Consider the following 19,334-nt stretch of genomic DNA (forward strand, 5'->3'; position numbering starts at 1 on the left):
GGGGTGTGGTCAACATCAAACAGGAACTTGACCCCTAAAAGATGACTTTGGCTAAAAATTGAAAGCTGTTTTCTTCCTCTCGGCCTAGTGAGTGTAGGACGACGACCGCATGCCAAAGGACGTGCTGTATGGCGAGCTGGCCACAGGCTCCAGACCCACAGGACGACCCGCACTACGCTACAAGGACGTGCGCAAGCTCAACCTGAGGGCAGGCAACTTCAACTCCGCAGACCTGGAGACAGCAGCTTCAGACCACGCCGGCTGGCAGTCCACCACCAAGGCTATCGTTGGGGAAGCCGAGGAAAGGAGAGAGACCCGGTGGGGGGAGAGGAGGCGCCGACGACAGCATCAACAGACACCTGACCAAGCACCTTCCTTCCTTCACCTGCAGCAGACCGTGCAGCTCGCGCATCAGCCTATACAGTCATACGAGGCGCTGCAACTAGACAACTGATGGATGACCCCTGGCGCAGATCACCATGATCTTTCGAGATCGAAGGAGCCAACAACAAGTGAGTGTAGTGGTTAGCACCGTTATCTCACAGCTAGAAGGTTCTGAGTTCAAGCCCAGCAGCCAACAGGGGCCTCCCTGTGTCTTGGGGTGAAGTGCTCGTGAGCAAGGCACCGAACCCTCAACTGCTCCCCACATGCTGTAGCATAGCTGCCCACTCTTGTGTGTGTGTGTTGCTTCAGGTGGGTTAAATGCAGAGGACGAACTTCACTATGCTCGAGTGTGCATGTGACGAAGGATTCTTCTTCGTGTGTACATCAACCCCATTTCCAGAAAAGTTGGGATATTTTCCAAAATGCAATAAAAACAAAAAATGTGATTTAATTCATATGAACCTTTATTTAACTGACAAAAAAGTACAAAAAAAAAAACAATTTTCAATACTTGTATTGAGCAACTCTGTTATATTTTGCAAATATAAAAACAAAGTTGCTCATGACCATAATGACCTATGGTCATGAGCTTTGGGTAATGACTGAAAGAACAAGATCGCGGATACAAGCGGCCGAAATGAGTTTCCTTCGCAGGGTGGCTGGGCGCTCCCTTAGAGATAGGGTGAGAAGCACAGTCACTCGGGAGGAGCTCGGAGTAGAGCCGCTGCTCCTCCACATCGAGAGGAACCAGCTGAGGTGGCTCGGGCATCTTTTTCGGATGCCTCCTGGACGCCTCCCTGGGGAGGTGTTCCAGGCATGTCCCCCCGGGAGGAGGCCCCGGGGAAGATCCAGGACACGCTGGAGGGACTATGTCTCTCGGCTGGCCTGGGAACGCCTCGGTGTTCTTCCCGAGGAGCTGACCGAGGTGTCTGGGGAGAGGGAAGTTTGGGCTTCCATGCTTAGACTGCTGCCTCCGCGACCTGGTCCCGGATAAAGCGGAAGAAGACGAGATGAGACGAAAAACAAAGTTAGAATTTGACACCTGGAACACACTGAAAAAGTGAGGATAGAGGCATTATTACCATTGTATTACATCACCTTTCGGCAAGGTCAAGGGGTAACGGAGTAACAAAATTGCTGTTTTTGGGCCATTACACTCAAACCAATTTGGATATGAAAATGACTTAAATACATTTTTAATAGGCCATATTAGTGCTTTTAAATGGTAAAAATTTTTCTTTGGATTTTGACACTTTTTGGGTGAAAACCACCAAAATAGGCCCGGTAACGGAGTAACCTGAAAACTACATCTGATTTTTGCATGTTTAGTCAGATAGGGATAACATGCGGTTTCCAGCACAAGAATGTAAAAGTGGCTATTTATTCTGTTAGTATATTGAGTTATCTATCCCCAAACAAAAAATTAGGGTGAAATTGTAACCCCTCTTGAATCAGGGACACTTTTTTTTAGCCTTGCGTGGTAACGGAGTAACAAGGCAACCTGGTCACGGAGTAACACATAATTATGATGAGTGAGGGTTTGTTTAAAATGAATAATAAGCATTGTTTTATCTTATTTTCTTTATTAAAGTAATCAAATAACTGTTTTAAAGAGCAAAAGGGCTTCATTTATCTTTTAAGTTCATTCAGGTTCACAGTTAATTCATATTCACAGTTCATCATTCACAGGGACCAAAAGTTAATTCAAGTTCGTATCAAATTAATATTCACAGTTCATCAAAAGTTCTCATTTTATAGGAAGTTGGCAAACATCTCCCTAACCAAGTTAAAGTCAGTGGCAGTAAGTTTTAAGAGACTGGTCCTTGTGGATGAGGATGGAGCTGGAGCATCAATTTCTGCTAGAACGTGATCAAGTTTAGCAGAGTCAATGTCATTTGTTGTCTTGAAACCATTTGTTTCTTCGTCAACTTGCTCGAGGAATGAGAACACCCATTTTGACTTGTCCTTCTTATGCTCATGCAGGGCCTGTCCAATGAACCAGTAATGAGTTTTCTCCCAGTAGACAGCATACCATTTGCCAGCGACGACAAACGAAGCAGCTTCTTTTTCTTCCTCGCTGCTGGGATCAGGAACTGACTGGGATGGCACATACTCGATGATCAGAGTCTCATCTGCGATTGGTGTCTCATCTGGGATCGGAGTCTCATCTGATGGGTTGTTCTCGGGTTTGAATGTAGTGTCTTGGGTATCGATCGCAGCTTGAGGCAGGAGACAATGTGTGGACCCAACCTGCCTGGAGTAATTTGACACGGACACGACTCCATGACTTATTGTTCGAACACAGTGCACGTTGTGTGTACCGGGAACTGTGATCGCCGCACCCCACAGTTTGTCCAACTCTGGCTTCATGTCATTGATTTCAGCACTGCTTACATGAAGAATAGTTGTCGATTTCAGGAGCTCCTTGGCACAAGATGCGTATTCTTCTGCATTGGTGATGTGATAACGGCGACTCTTCACACCACTAAAAACAGTTCTTTTGACAGTTCCGCCAATACCATCAACGGCTCCTTTTCCGTGCGATGTTGCAAAGAAGTGCCAATGGATGCGTATGCCTTTCGATTCCAGCAAACTTGAGATGAACAAGAACATGTACTTCTGCTTGAAGTGCTGACCAGCGCCATCAGAGAAAATGTCTAGATCTGTAAGTTCACCGGGCATTGCCGCCCGCAGGTTGTCAATCAAAGTGTTCAAGAAGACGGCAGCAGTGTATTTATCGTGTGACTGGGTGTCAGATGTAATGCAGTACGACTTGGTATCTTCCATGATCCATGCGACAGCAGTGAAGATTGTCACCTGGATGTGACTCCAGTGCGCACTCTGTACCTCATCCTGCTCGATTATCGCAGCATTTTCACTAAAGTCAATCTGCATTACGGCGTGGTTGGGGCGAGGGTTCGAATAGGCCAGCACGAACTCAGCAGCCTGCTTGCTTTTGATGAAGCAGTGAATCTTGAAGGCGGGGAGCTTATCGGCAAGTAACTGCAATGCATCATTTACGGTTCCTGTTTCTTCCACTTTGGCCATCTTCCCTTCATCAGTACGAATCCACTTGAACCATTTGGCATTCTCGGACAACAGTTCATCATCATCAACCAGTTCTGCTAATGAGTCGGTGCTTATCTTCCGCTGACAAGTTTCGCACTTCCCAAAAATACAGTTCTCATTGTCAGTGTCACAGCACAATGTACGAAGGAGAAGTTTGTGATTGTCAGGAATGGTATTTATTCGACCGAGTCCTTGGAGTACAAGATTCACGTTTTCATGATATTGGCACACGCAAACATTGTGCGGCATATCACTTCTGAACAGCACCACATCTGGCCGAAATGATTTGAAACTCGTCAGTTTGACAGAGTCATTTGGATTTTCTTCTTTATAGAGAGCAAATGCTTCCTGAATTGTCATTAAGAGGTAGTGGCGCTGTTCTTTGACTTTTTTGCCATCTCTAACGACCGTTATGCTGTCCTTCCTGCCTGGGGCCGTCCAACTGATGTCTGACCGAAGGTAGAATTCCTGTATGCGATTTCGTATTTCATCTGGAATCTTATTAGCCGGTGGTGGTGGTGGGAGTTGTTCTGGTTCGGCAGCTTCTGGTTCCGCAGAATACTCTGCTTCAAATTGCTGGGTCAGTTTAGTAACAACCTTCCTTCGTTTGCGTGGAGATTGTGGAAGGGTATTAAGCGTACGCTTGACGGCACGATTGAGACTTGAGGGTGTACTGTATGCTTTAGCTTTGTTGTTTTCTGCTTTTTTGGCAGCCCGCCACGTCCGCATCCTATCTCTTGCCTTTTCATTATCAGCATCTTTATCTTTTGCTCGGGCCAAACGTTTTCTTTCAGCATCTTTCTGTTTCAACACTTCTTCACCGACTCTTTCTCGTTGACGTTCTCTGTACCGCCTCTGCTTTTCTGCTTTGGTTAAAGCCATCTTTAACGTTCCCTCTTGGAGTCTTCACTTAGGCAGTTTATTTTGATACTGTTTATATACCTGATATTACATGAAGCCACCAATGCAAGTAGAGAAGACATGAATAAAAATTCTAAGTTGAACTGAAGAAGCCCACGAAGCCATGGAGGGTCAAAGATTGTGAAGTTGTCGAGTGCCCAGGGTGAATAAAGATATCATCTTACTGCATGTCTGTGATGTTTTAAGACTGGTATTGTGCTAATCTGCATTTCTATAACATAAAAATGGGAAAAACCGAAAAGAAATGCATTGAAAACATTGATTTAGTAAGTTAAAAGCTGATGTTACTCCGTTACCTGGTAACGGAGTAACTGATTTGGACCACTGAACAAACAACCAAAAAAATTTAAAATCAAACAACTGATCTTAGAATCTGATTATAGGTCCAAAGAAGCTTTCTTTTTAAAAGTTTCACTTTTTCAAAATAAAAATTAGGCAAAAAAAAATTTAAAAATGGGGTTTTTTTGGTAACAGAATAACAAATCAGGATTACTCAAGATTGTGAAATTCAGACCATTCAAAAACACCTTTTTTCAGATCAACCCCTAAAACGAAGGTTGTATGCTAATTTTATGATCATGGCAATGCAAATAATAGTTAAATGGATAAGATTTTGAATTAAACACTGAAGAAAAAACTTGAAGCAAAAATGCCAATATTTATGTGAAAAAATTAGTTCCGACATATTTACACACACCCCAATTCAAACAGCTCTCATTTTTTTCGTAGTGATCCAATTAGAAAAATTCAACTTCTTCCAGAAGGTTCAGACCAATACCTAAACATCTAGAATGAGCAAAAGTGCCTAAGACCATTTTGAATTTTTGCCATCGATGTTCACTTCCCCTTGACTTTGCCCCTTTCCTTTAATAACACTTTTTAATCATACAGAATCTGAGGAAACGAAATTGTTGCAGTTTTGCAATTGGAATGCATGTACATTCTTGCTTGATACAAGACTTCAGCTGCTCAACAGTCTGTGGTCACCATCGTCTGATTCTCCTCTTCATGATGCCCAGGGCTGGACTGGGACAAAAAAACGGGCCGGGCATTTTTGACTTAGGCAGGCCAATATTAAGACTTCGACAGGCTCATAATTACCGGAGTACAAACGACTAGTAACCTGCCCCCCCCCCCGGAGGAGGTTTGGCCAGGTATTGCAATGACCCCCATCTGTTAGTCTGTCTGTCTGTCCCCCTGCAGTGTGTGTGTGCGCCATCTTTACGGAGAGCCAAACACACCGGTTGGGGCCAGGTTGCTCTCTCTCATTGCACTTGTTTAAGTATGTTTTCTGTGAAGCAATGTACTTTTTTTTTTTTACAGTTGTTACATCCTGGCCAAGGGGAAATGGTGCAACATTTAAAGCAAGAATTCCCGGCCCCCAAAAAACACCAACTATGCAGTCAATGATTTATTTAAAGGGGTACCAAATATAATATATACAGTTGCTGATGTGACAAAGTAACGTATTCTTAAGTATTCTATCAAATTTATATACTAGAAAACAACGAAATATCTTGGTAATTGTAAATATAATACTTTATACGCTAAACCGTACAAGAGTCGCCATTTTTAAAAGACCGTGACGTCAGCGCTACCCACTGCACTAGCGGAACTCTCCGAAATAGAGGAGATAAGCGTGTAATCATGGCGTCGGGCGCATCAAGTGAAAGCGACAGCTCTGTCGAATCATACGAAGAGATCCTGCAAGACACACTGCAAGCAGGCTATGGCTTAGAAGGGTACCAGTTTGAACCTAGGAGAGGTACTCTCGACTCCGGTGATGAAATAAGAGAAGAAAGCTCGGATGACGGCGAGGATGAGACTGATGCTGACCATGGGCATGGCGAGCGTGGGGCAGAGCGTCTGCGTGCAGGTGACACGGCGTGGTGCTTGTGCGGAAAATGTAACGTGGAGTTGCTCACGAGTCCAGCAGAATTTATTTGCTGCAATGAGATAGGCACCACCCGTGGACTTGCGAAATCGTCGCAAGAGGCAGAAACAGGTATTTCACACGTGCTATTCCCAACCTCAATGAGCCAACACGACTGGGCACGTACATACGTCATGAGTGTTACGCAGAGAAAATGAACGTGCATTCTGATTGGATAAAATTAATATCATGGCGGGCTGTTCAAACTGCGGAAATAGTTTGCTCGAGCTACTTTCAAAACACTATAACTTTCCAACCTTAGAACAAAAAACTTTTCTAAGTCTTGAATAAGGTTCGTTAATGTGTGTTTTATTGTTATATTTACTCTATATATTGCCCTCTGTTCCTCTTTAAAATGCTTCTTGCACACAATGGGGCATGGTTGGAAGAGAGCCCCCAGAAGCTGGGAGGAACCGACCTTATCTGCAGTCTTCAGTCCAATCTGCTACTTGGACACACCTACACACTGACACAGTCACTCTCGTAATCATCCCACCTGCAGCCAATCACACACACACACACGTACACAGACAGAAAGGAAAAGGAAGACATTAAAACAATTTAAGGTTAGGAACATACAAGTTAATAAATGTTCAAAACAACCTCAGGGTCATCACACTTTTATATTGTAGTGAGGTGTATTGTGTTTACTCACTTGGTAGATAGCTCACTTGACTTGAACAAACGCTCTCATACCCTGACGATCCTATGAACATCTACGGTATGTACGCCAGAAGACCCTTCAGAGGAGCAGGATTTCATAAAGAGGGAGATGCAGAGACGTGAGACATGAACAAGTTTACGCTCACTTTTAAATGACAGCTTCAAATATTTTTAATAGATGTTAGAATAGATAGATGATAGAATAGATGTTTCATGTACATGAAAGCATTACAAAGACTACTAACTGGAAAAACATTGGGAAAGCCAGATAAATAGGCACATAAATGCATTGTGCACTTACTTGCTGAATCATAACTTATGACCCCTGAATATCTATGACAAAATCCTCTCAAATGGCATCCTAAATGAAATGAATGGCAGACATAGAAATGACGAAACTGTCATTAAATATTAATTTCTAAATGCCTGTCAATCTCGTGAACAATGGTGAATGAGTATCAGGGGCGGTTCTAGCCATTTTGAGTTACATGGAGTCAACAGGAAATCTTTTGGTGGAGACGGTGGGGACCTCGACTGGCTATCGTAGCCTGCAGGGAATCGGCCGTCAGACATTCTGTCGCATGTCCCAGACCCGGTGAAATGTAACTGAATTGTCTTGGCCAGCCCTAAGGGTCCCATCTGCATCTCATCATTGCTGAGGAGTGTGCTCCCATCACCCAATCAAGCATCCAGCCAGAGCAGGTCATGATATATTTTTTACCATATTAACATGCCATTGTGCGTCATGCCTGATGTAAAGACTCTCGTCTCTGCGAGCCTACCACACAGATTTAATACTTGTCATTTCTCTTCCCCCCCCCCATCTGTCCCTCTGAGTTTCTCTCCCCCCCCAATCTGTCCCTCTGAGTTACATGTTGATCCTGGGATTGAGATGCTGGCCTCTTCTGCCCCTCGGACCTGCTTGATCCATCCTGGTGCCCTGTGTCTGGTCGGAGTTTTATCGCCCCACTCCTGTGAAGGACGGCCCCATGAGGACAGTTGAGGGTTATACCTGTTAAAACTGTTAATATTATAGTCAGGCTGTCTGTTGTTGCCCAAATGAGGATGGGTTCCCTTTCGAGTCTGGTTCCTCCCGAGGTTTCTTCCTCATGTCGTCTGAGGGAGTTTTTCCTTGCCACCATCGCCACAGGCTTGCTCATTGGGGATAGATTAGGGATAAAATTAGCTCATGTTTTAAGTCGTTCAAATTCTGTAAAGCTGCTTTGCGACAATGTTTATTGTTAAAAGCGCTATACAAATAAACTTGATTTGATTTGATTTTGGGGCCCTCGGCGAAATGCAGACATGGAGCCCTCAAAAGTCAGTCTTGAAACACACATACAGAATAATGGTCATCCCTACTTGGCACTTGCTATAAATTCAGAAAAAAGATAGCAAACTGCCACTAACAATGTGCCCCAAATAAGCTCCACAGTGAAACAGGTTTGAGATTACGCCAGCATTTGCCAAAATTCTGACAGTGTTTATTGCTCAGATCAAACCAGAAAGAGAGAGAGCAACAAGGCAAACAACAGAAGAGACAGTAGAGAGAGATAGCCAATTTTAAGAGTCAATCTCCATATTTTAATAAAACAAGGATATCTGAAATCCAATTATTATTTTTACTCCACAGATTCAAAATGCAGCGGCGAGGGTTCTCACACGAACAAAGAGAACAGAGCACATTACTCCAATTCTAAGGTCCCTTCACTGGCTTCCAGTAAGCTACAGAACTGACTTTAAAGCATTGCTGCTGGTGTATAAATCTCTAAATGGTACAGGGCCCAATTACCTCTCTGATATGTTGCAGTGGCCTAACCCAATCAGATCTACCAGATCGCAGCAGCAAAATTTACTGGTAAAACCTGTTGTTAAAACAAAGTGTGGTGAAGCAGCTTTTAGCTCCTATGCAGTACAGCTATGGAAGCAACTCCCAGAGGACATCAAAAATGCTCCTGCTCAGTGGCGTGCACAGATAGACACGAGGTGGTGCTCAAGCACCTGCCCCTCTGTCCAAAAAAGTCCCCTTTTGAATTTTTTTTTTTTTTTTTTTTTTACAGTTTACTGAGGCCAATGTCGACATGATCTTTTAGAAAAGCCGCGGCATTAAAAGCGTGTGTGAAAATAATGTCCCGATGTGTGCCCCCTCCGCACACACACCGGACCTCTGTCTCTCTTGCTCTGTCACGTGAACAAGCGTGCAGTGCATTCAATGTGAGGTTGCAGCAGCATAGCGTCCTGGAAGCCACGGCCTTGTCGTAGCGCAGACAACACATCGGGCAGTCAGTCAGCTCTTCCCCTGCCCCGCCAGCCAGGTAACACGTGAATCGAGTGAAAATGTATTGTTTGCCCTCTAAGCCCAAGCTGTAATTATTTTGTCGTGAAGTAGCCCGTCGCATACAGAAACAACTGCACATAAGTATTGTATTTTTTGCTAGACCATTTTCAGATTTAGGAAAACAAAAATTTCTTTTTCTATTTTGTTCAACTAGAGATTCCTGGCAAAGTCAAAAAGCCTTGATGTAATAAATTAACATTAAGTGGTTGTTTTACACCTTTAAGAACTAAAACGGGTCAGTGGCGACCCGAACACAAGAGGAGGGTTAAATCTCAGACTTTTATAATAAGGTGTTCCACATGCGAAAAAAGGGCCCTTTTCCCCCCAGAGCACTTGCCCCCCAGAATGTCTGTGCACGCCACTGCTCCTGCTGTCGGCAGCTTCAAATCTAGACTAAAGACCAAGCTGTTCTCAGATGCTTTCTGCTAACTGATAAATACCATCATCTTTACATGTTTTAAACTTTACTTAACTTTTATTCCATTTTCTGCTGTTTTTACTGAACTTTCTCTCTTCTTCCCCCTTTATTTTATGTAATTTTATTTTCGATTGTTTACTGTTTTGCTTTTATCTCTGTAAAGCACATTGAACTGCCACTGTGGATGAAATGCGCTCTATAAATAAACTTGCCTTGCCACAGATACATATTACCAGATATAAAATGATCTTATTCTTATCAGAAGTAGAACACAAATGGATCCATATTACCAGATACACATTACCAGAGATACAAGATGATCTTACTGTTATCAGAACTCCAACACAAATGGATATTACTCTATCGAAACCTCTACATTTCAATGGGATAAGACTGATGCCAAGATAAATGTACGAGGGAGGGAGAGAGAGAGAGAGATTGTGTGAGAGTGAGGGAGTGAGTGAGTGAGAGAGAGAGAGAGAGAGAGAGAGAGAGAGAGAGTGAGTGAGAGTTTGTGTGCGAGTGAGTTTGTGTGAGTGAGTGAGTGAGTGAGTGTGTGCGTGTGTGAGTGAGTGAGTGAGTGAGAGAGTTTGTGTGTGAGAGAGTGAGTGAGTGTTTGTGTGCGAGTGAGTTTGTGAGTGAGTGTGTGCGCGCGTGTGTGAGTGAGTGAGAGAGAGAGTTTGTGTGTGAGAGTGAGTGAGTGTTTGTGTGCGAGTGAGTTTGTGTGAGTGAGTGAGTGTGTGCGCGCGTGTGTGAGTGAGTGAGAGAGAGAGTTTGTGTGTGAGAGTGAGTGAGTGAGAGTTTGTGTGCAAGTGAGTTTGTGTGAGTGAGTGAGTGAGTGAGTGAGTGAGTGAGCGCGTGTGTGAGTGAGTGAGAGAGAGAGTTTGTGTGAGAGAGTGTGAGTGAGTGAGTTTGTGTGAGAGAGTTTGTGTGAGAGTGAGTGAGTGTGAGAGAGAGAGAGCGAGAAAGGGAGGGAGGGAGAGAGAGAGAGAGTTTGTGTGAGTGAGAGTTTGTGTGTGTGTGTGTGTGTGTGTGTGTGTGTGTGTGTGTGTGTGTGTGTGAGAGAGAGTGAGTGAGTTTGTGTGTTTGTGTGTGAGAGAGAGTTTGTGTGTGAGAGAGTGTGTGCGCACGCGCGTGTGTGTGAGTGAGTGAGAGTTTGTGTGTGTGAGAGTGAGTGAGTGAGGGAGTGTTTGTGTGTGAGAGAGTGTGTGCGCGCGCGTGTGTGAGTGAGTGAGAGAGAGTGAGAGTTTGTGTGTGAGAGAATGAGTGAGGGAGTGTGTGTGTGTGTGTGTGTGTGTGTGTGTGTGTGTGTGTGTGTGAGAGAGAGAGAGACATTTAGTGACGGGCAATCCAGTGGTTGAGAGACAGATACAGAGGGATTGTGAGTTTGTAAAGGATGCAGCCAGTACATTATTGAAATGTCCTTAATCTTCAAAATTCCATTGTTCATGTATTCCATCACCATTCCATAATGGGGTGTGGGTGGGTGGGTGGGGGGGGGGGGGGGGGGGTAGAGAAAGAGAGAGGTATGAGTTTTTAAAGGTTGCAGCCAGTACATTACTGAAAAGTCCTTAATCTCCAAATGTCCATTGTTCATCATAATCATATGGGAAAGAAAGTCCTACTTGCTGCTGGCTTCTCCAAAGTCTTCATAGAAAGGTGGCGTGCAGAGGTCTGGAACCCAAACTACAGTAAACACCACAGCATTATAACAAAACAACTCAATGCACTTTCTTCTTTGATGATATGATTTATGAACACAAGTGATCCTTTGTCAAATCCATACCTTGTTCAGCAAGGGCTCACTGGCAGAAGTTGGTGTTGTCCATCTGTCTCGTCTCTTATTATCTTTCACTACTGTGACACAAGACAACAGCAAATCAAATCAATCATGGAACTGCATTCTTTTTGCTTTGTGTCCTTTTTTTCCGTTTAGCGCAACCACTCTCATAACTGCGCTTCATCTTGTTTACAGTTCCCTCTGCTTTGGTTTGAATTTCCGTCGCGCACCTGTCTACGTCATCAGATCATGGACTAGTCCAATGTAAACCAGTGTGTGTGTGTGCTGGGACAAATACTATATATACACACATGAATTCGATATTCTGATGCTATTTTGGTGTGTTTTTCCATTTATATCGTTGACTACTTAATATCAGAGACAAATTAAGATTACATATATATTGTTTGGTGTTTACCGTGACGGGGCTGACTGTTAGGGGCCCCAAATTTTGGGGGCCCTATGCAACCGCCTTGGTTTGCCTAATGGTAAGTCCGCCCCTGATGAGTATCCTGAAATGGAACCTTAAAATAGTAACAGAAAAAGGATACAATGAATGTTGATGGCAAAAAAATCATTATAAATATATTTCAAACAAAAATAAGTTTCCATACTTATATTGCTTACTTTGTGACAACGAACAGTCAACAAAACCTGAGAGACACGGGCTTCCTAAGAGGGGAAAAAAGAGGAATCAATGAAAGGGGATGTTTTTGTGTCTCAATTTCAATTTCATGTAATTTTGAATAGAACATTTCGCTGAATAATATCTCATCTCATCTCATTATCTCTAGCCGCTTTATCCTGTTCTACAGGGTCGCAGGCAAGCTGGAGCCTACCCAGCTGACTACGGGCGAAAGGCGGGGTACACCCTGGACAAGTCGCCAGGTCATCACAGGGCTGACACATAGACACAGACAACCATTCACACTCACATTCACGCCTACGGTCAATTTAGAGTCACCAGTTAACCTAACCTGCATGTCTTTGGACTGTGGGGGAAACCGGAGCACCCGGAGGAAACCCACGCGGACACGGGGAGAACATGCAAACTCCACACAGAAAGGCCCTCGCCGGCCCCGGGGCTCGAACCCAGGACCTTCTTGCTGTGAGGCGACAGCGCTAACCACTACACCACCGTGCCGCCCGCTGAATAATATAGCTAGTGTTAATATTTAAAAAACCTTACCTCAGTATAGTAGGAGTTTCCGAAGTAGTTCACTTTTTTCTGCAACTCTGTCAATGCTGGTGTCTGTATCGAGACCCATGAGGATGTCCTTTTCTGAGGACATCAACATGAAGGCCTCTAACTTGCTTGCATTTATGCTGTTCCTCAGTCTGCTCTTGATGAATTTAAGGGTCGAAAATGACCGTTCACAAGCGACTTGTGTCACTGAGAGGGTGAGTAAATATTTGTATGCAAGAGCTACATGATGATACGCATCTGTGAGCAAGTTGAATCGAAGGAGAATTTGGTAACACAGTGGGCAGTTCTTGCAAGAGGCACAGCTTTTGTTGATAATTGTCATCTCCTCCTTGTTTTCATCAGATCCTTCCTCCACAGTCCTGGGCCCTGTACTACGAAGCGGGTTTTCTGGCTTACCAGGGTAACTTCGAGAGTAACTTGATCACGTGCAGCGTAACTTCCCGATTAACCCATACTACGAAAGTTGGCTATGTTCAAACCGAGGTCTGCTGCCATGGCAACTTACGCTGCATCTCAAACCTGCTCGTCTCAGGTTATGTTCTTGGTTAACCTGAGGTTTCCGATTCACCACACCCTTTTTAAACACCACCTCTCCACCAACATTTCCTCTAGAGACAATGCCAGCGTTCCTGGATGACCCGTGCGATATCGGAGCGCAGATTAGAGATGGGATTTATGGCTCTTTGATGGGATCCGCATCTTTGTGATCCGTTCTTTGAAAAGAGCCGTTCAAAAGACTGGCTCATTTGGCTCTTTTTAAATATTTATTCAGTTTTAAGAAGACAGCGTCTAAAGAAGCCAGATCCCTCTGCTTAGACAGTGACATCAATATTTCTGGACATACCTTTTATATAAAGCAACCTAGACTTACATTATTGTAACCCCTAAACGCTCATAAATAACCATTAAAAAACAATGAGGGCTTCAATGAATGTCCATGCAGAACGGCTTTTCTGTAAAAAAAAAAAAAAAAGAACCCACTCAAGAACATAGTTACCAAGAACGCAAGAATATTTTATAAAAAACACTTGTTTTACAAAAATATTTAAGTCTGAGATACAAAATAGATACAACTACAATAAATAGTTATCACACAAGAACATTTTAATAGAAAAAAAACTAACTTTCTATATTAAAAATATTGAAATTGTAACAAAAATAGATACAACTAAACAGTCAGATAAATAGATAAAGTTATAACAAGAACACAAGATTATTTTAATAGGAAAAAACAAACTATTAATGCAAAAAATATATTCGAAAAATAGATACAACTAGACAAACAGATAAATAAATAAAATACACAAAAATAGAACAAACAAAATGATGATAGAATAAATTAAATGAACGTCCGTGCAAAGTAGTTTCCCCACAATATTATCATTAATATCACACAACAACATTATAAACTATATACAAAACAATTTGAACTATTAGGCAAACAGATAAAACTTGAATAAATAAAAGGCAAATGAATGCTTGCTTGCACGCGCACACACACCCCATTATGAATGATGTTTTGATATTTCATTTTCACCTGTTGCCAGGTGCGTTTGGCACTGCTGTTGCCTCTGAAATGTTCACAGGACATACACCAACTTAGTCAAAGGGACTGAACAGTCAGTCGTCCTAATTCATGTGACTCTGTGCACATATCAGCTTAAGTAGGCTACTCCATGAATTTACCATACCAAATTTTATTCAGGATTTTTCGGACATTAAACAAGCTATATATGACTGGGGCCACGTCAAAGGACCATTTTCTGTGACTTGTGATTGATCATGAAGCTTTCTCTCATCCTATACTTCCGTTCTGGAACATGTAGAAGGGAGAATGTACTTGCGCATTTACCCGATCGGCAATTCGTTGCCAACATGCTTGCCGCTCCTTATTGGCAGCCGCTGTGTTAGATTTTGCTCTTAATATTGTTTTGAACTCCTCGTAGCTTTGCATTATGACAGCGCATTCTTCCTCCGTGAAGTACGGCGACCGTGCCATTGTGAACAGTGGTGATTTGCGCTGATAACCTCCCCTTTAACGTGAACGCGCATTAACCCTGATTAGGTTAACACAGGTTCAACAAATCAACTTCATAACTGGCGTCGTAGTACCGTTTAACCCCAAACAAGATAACCAGGTTTTGTCAACCCCGGTTTAGCGGGGGAACCCTGGGTTACTTCTGGGTAGGTTAACCTCCGTTCGTAGTACAGGGCCCTGGATGCACATGCTTCCAGTGGTGATTGTTTCAGCATTTCCCACTGGGTTGCCAAGCTTTGCAGTTCTGCCTGCAGATTGTTAACTGTTGCAGAACTGTCAAATTTAATCAGGCACCTGCTCAGATCTTGGAGTGCAGAATCAGGAACACCACTAATTTTGATATCTGGAAAGTGTCTGGGGTCCAGAAATGATAAGTCTGCATATAAACTGCCATGTGTCAGAAATCGTCTTTGAATGGCCTCAATAACGGTGTCCATTATTTCGTTGTGGACCTTTACCTCATAGGTTCTGAAAGCATCACTGGATGTTTCATCCACTGCCATCTCTCCTGGCATGGCCTTCTTTTTCAGTCTTCTTTGAGGTAGTGAAGCCTCCATGGGCGCCGCCAGGGGGGGAAGGTTAGAACAATTCTAGGGGCCCAGCACTGCCATGGGGCCCTTTAAGGGGCTGATAATATGCTTTTAATGATTTTAATAAGACTTTTGAAATAACAACAATGCAATATTCCATCTGGTAAAACGAGCTAATTGAACAAGGTTGTCTATTTGAGTTCAACATATTGTCATTTAACCCTCCCCCTTTTGCGAAACGGTCCTGGTAGAAGCGCGATGCGTTAAATCTGTGTGCTGATCAGTGCAACGCTACTTGCTGCTGTGTCGCGGTGCAGCAGCCAGCCAGCCAGCAGTGGAGTGCGTACAGTCTATGATCGCTAAATATGAAGAGTGGCTGTCAAAAACGTAAAGAAAGGCAGCTGAAAGCTGAGAGGGACCAGAGAGGCAGGCAACTGGTCACTCAGTTTTTCCCAAAGAAAGGTAGCTATCGCTCACATGTGTGTTCAAAATATTAGCGAATGGTAAATGAACAGTATGAACGTGGTTGGATTAGCCTATCAAGAGAACACTTTTACAGTTTGTACAGTGACATTTTTTCCATTTTAATAACTGAACTGACTTGTGTGATAAACAAGATGAAATATTACGTTATGCTGGTGCTAATAACTAGTGCTAATAACCAGTTTCATAACTAATGGGGTGCCCTAAATATGCACAGATTCAGCCTCAGGGGGACCTCCGCCCTACCAAACCACTGAACCCCCCTTTGGAGAAGGAGGTAAGCAGCAATACAACCCATAAATGCTTTAGGATTGAAGTTTTTAATGAGCGAGCGCCATATACAGTTTGCTAGATTAAAGTGTTGCTAATAACGGACACCAGTCAAGTGTTTGACATGGTTACGTGTGGAATGTTCACACGTTCTAAACCACTGGTTTCAAATTGAGGAGCTGGAGAAAGCGCAGCACGCAAAAGAGGGATAGAGGTTACAACATATGAAGAAATACGTACGTAATTGATCAAACATATTCCCTTTTTGCAGAACAGTACACACAGCTTTCTACCCAACACATAACAATCCATGGGATTTCCATAGGTATTTTGATGCTGGGTAGAAAACTTTTTCTATGATTTATTAGCAGTCACATCACACATTTCACTACCAGTTGTCCTAGCACAAGAAGGCATGTTAGTGGAGCAGATAACTAAAAAAAATCCTTCAAATGGTGACACAAGCATGAAATTTTGCACAGATACCCTCCTGGATATACTCTTTCAGATTAGGATCCTGGCCACGTGAAAATTCAAGATGGAGACCTTTTTTCAAGATGGCCGCCATCAGTATCTGGCAATCTCACACCGAGACCATATATCTGTTGAAATAAACATGCTTTTTCCATTTAAATGAACTTTAAATCATGGGATTGTGATCATGAACTGTTTCCCACAATCTACCATGTCATTCAAGGTTTAAACAAAGAAGACCTCCAAGTCCAATCTAAACTATCGGAGCTAGGAGAGCCCAGCTCTGCCTGCTCCGTATCCAGCCACAGACCAGCAGTGGCACTGGGCACAGCCCAGTTATCATGGGGCCACCAAACCAGGCGAACCTGGCTCCAGCCCCAGAGAAAATAAAGAAGAGAAGAAAATGTTGTTCTATTATATGCAATCAGCGAAGATATCCAACAAAAAAAAAATTAATTGCATTGAACTGCACTGAAAAGAAAGCAACAGGATTCGATTTGTTTTACTTACAGTGACATCTATAACTTCTATGTTATCTTATCTCGTATCTGTTACTGCCCTCTAGTGTTATCTTAATATCTACATTAGTAATACTGTTACACAATCTTATACATATCTTATAACTATAAAACACTTATGACTAACTTAACTCTAACTTATTTGCAACTATATAAAAAACGCATCCTGTCAATTCAGGTGCGACTCTCTAACTAGTATCTAATAACTAAAAAACTACAGTTTAGTAGCTACATGATATGGGGCTGTTAGAAAGCATTTGGGACACTAAACTATGCATATACTACTACAACTAGTCTAATACTGCAGTGTTAGTAAAGCTAGATCAGTTGACACTGAACCCCATGCCGAGTTACACAGCAGTGATTGACACCAGTGTGCCCTGGTTGTGTGCTGACAATCACTCTTTTTTTTTTTTTTTTAATTGCAATCAGTCACAACTGTAGTTTATAAAAAACGGTTGAATGGGATCTGCACCACACCAACCAAGATCCACATCCAGAAACGATTGCATGTGTGTTAAATATGCTCAATTTACAATGGATAAATCATAATTTTCAAGGAGTAGCAGCCATTTTGGGCACCACATTGAAGGCTAACCTTCTTAAATTTATATCGGAGACAACGAAATCTGTAAAATTAGCATATAAGAGCATAAACATGGTTCACTTGGAAAATTAAATTAAGAAAAGAGGGAAAATAACAAAAAAAATTGTCACATTCGGGCAGCCATCTTGGAAAATGGCGGCCATCTTGAATTTTTGGCGTGGCCAGGACCCTTTTCTAAAAGAGAGGACATTAAAGCATATTTGTGGAGAATTTCATGCTTGTGTCACCATTTGAAGGATTCTTATGAAATATGCAATTAACCGCTGCACTATGTGGCAAAATCTTGAATTGTCATTTGTGATTGTAAATGCACCAGAATTAGTCACTGACCAGTTTTCATCTAGTCCCTGGTAGGTTAATACATAAAATGTAATAAAGTCACAAACTCAAGGTCCATGGGCTATCAAAAGTCAAATAATGACAATAGTGCAATTGTGACGAGGGTGGGCAAAGTTGGGGGGCCCAAAATTCTAATCTTTCATGGGGCCCAAAATTTCTGGCGGCGCCCCTGGAAGCCTCCACTTCCATGTCCATCTCCTCATCCTGCTGCTCCTCCAGCTTCTCATTTGCCCACTTCACAAAATTATCAGCAGCACCCCTGACTTCCCTGAAATCTCTTGCCCCCTCTTCCCAAAAACAAGTGGAAATGTAGGCTCATCTGACCATAGCAAGTGTTTCCACTATCTTTAGATCCATCTGAGAGGAGTTCAGGCCCAGAGATATCAGCATTGTTTCTGCAGGAATGGCTTCCTCCTTGCGTAATAGTTTCATGTTGCATTTCTGGATGCAGCAGCAGACGGTTTTAAAGTGACAGTTTTCCAAAGTACTCCCAAGCCCATGTGGCTAGATTTGCCACATTAGCATGACTGTTTCTCAGGTAGTGCCACCTGAGGGCTTAAAGGTCACACACATTTCAACAGTGGTTTCTGACCATGCCCTTTACGCACCGAAATGTCTCAGAATTCAGACTATATGAAAAGGATGGATGGATGGATGCAAACCCATTTCCAAAAATGTTGACACTGAAAACGTCAAAAACAGAAATGGTAGGATTTGCAATTCATAAAAAACACACTACATTTCATTGAAAATAGAAAAGAGACAACACATCAAGCTAAGAAATCTTATCGTTTTTTGAAAAACATATGCCCATTTGGAATTTGATGCCAGCAACACATTTCAAAAATGTTGTAACAGGGACCCTCTTCTTCTGCAGCCATGCCTTTGGAATTTTTTGCAGAAAGTGGTTTAGCGTGGTCTTGTTGAAACGTCCCTGGAAAAGATGCCGTCTTGAAGGCAGCATATATTGCTCAATACATCAATATACTTTTCTGCATTAATGCTCCATCACAGAAGTGTAAGTTACCTTTGCCAAGGGCACCGACAACCTCATACCATGACAGACCCTGGCTTTTGGACTTGTTACTGGTAACAGTCTGGATGGTCCTTTTTGTCTTTGGTCCAGAGCACACAGTGTCCATTTCTTCTTCCATTTCTGTGATGGTCCATCCCAGATGCCACCAAGCCCAGAGAAGTCAATGGTGATTTTGGACACAGTTAACACAAGGCTTCCTTTTTGCACAGTAAAGTGCAAATTGGAATTTGTGGATATAACTCCATGGTGTAGCACTTGACAAAGGTTTGCTAAAGTAATCCTGAGCCGACGTGGTTCTATCAGCTATAGATGAATGACGGTTCTTG

At 42.8% G+C, this 19,334-nt stretch overlaps 1 protein-coding gene across 5 annotated transcripts in view; it reads right to left on the minus strand.

Annotated features, from left to right (window-relative positions):
- Window positions 1-5,058: 5,058 nt before the first annotated feature.
- The window catches only part of hmbox1b (homeobox containing 1 b), an 86,822-nt gene continuing 72,546 nt past the window's right edge, over window positions 5,059-19,334 (minus strand). For 3 of the 5 annotated variants that reach the window (XR_009654404.1, XR_009654403.1, XR_009654400.1), the window contains exons 11-17: window positions 12,134-12,178; window positions 11,925-12,030; window positions 11,513-11,583; window positions 11,352-11,412; window positions 7,272-7,331; window positions 6,963-7,047; window positions 5,059-6,803 (exon numbers count right to left, since the gene is read on the minus strand). The gene's annotated coding sequence lies outside the window, so the exon portion shown is untranslated. Of the gene's footprint in view, window positions 6,804-6,962; window positions 7,048-7,271; window positions 7,332-10,770; window positions 11,413-11,512; window positions 11,584-11,924; window positions 12,031-12,133; window positions 12,179-19,334 lie in introns of those variants that run through there. The other 2 variants (XR_009654402.1, XR_009654401.1) reach the window with 2 other exon arrangements.

This window comes from Neoarius graeffei, chromosome 3, assembly GCF_027579695.1.
Source record: "Neoarius graeffei isolate fNeoGra1 chromosome 3, fNeoGra1.pri, whole genome shotgun sequence".
Taxonomy (NCBI): domain Eukaryota; kingdom Metazoa; phylum Chordata; class Actinopteri; order Siluriformes; family Ariidae; genus Neoarius; species Neoarius graeffei.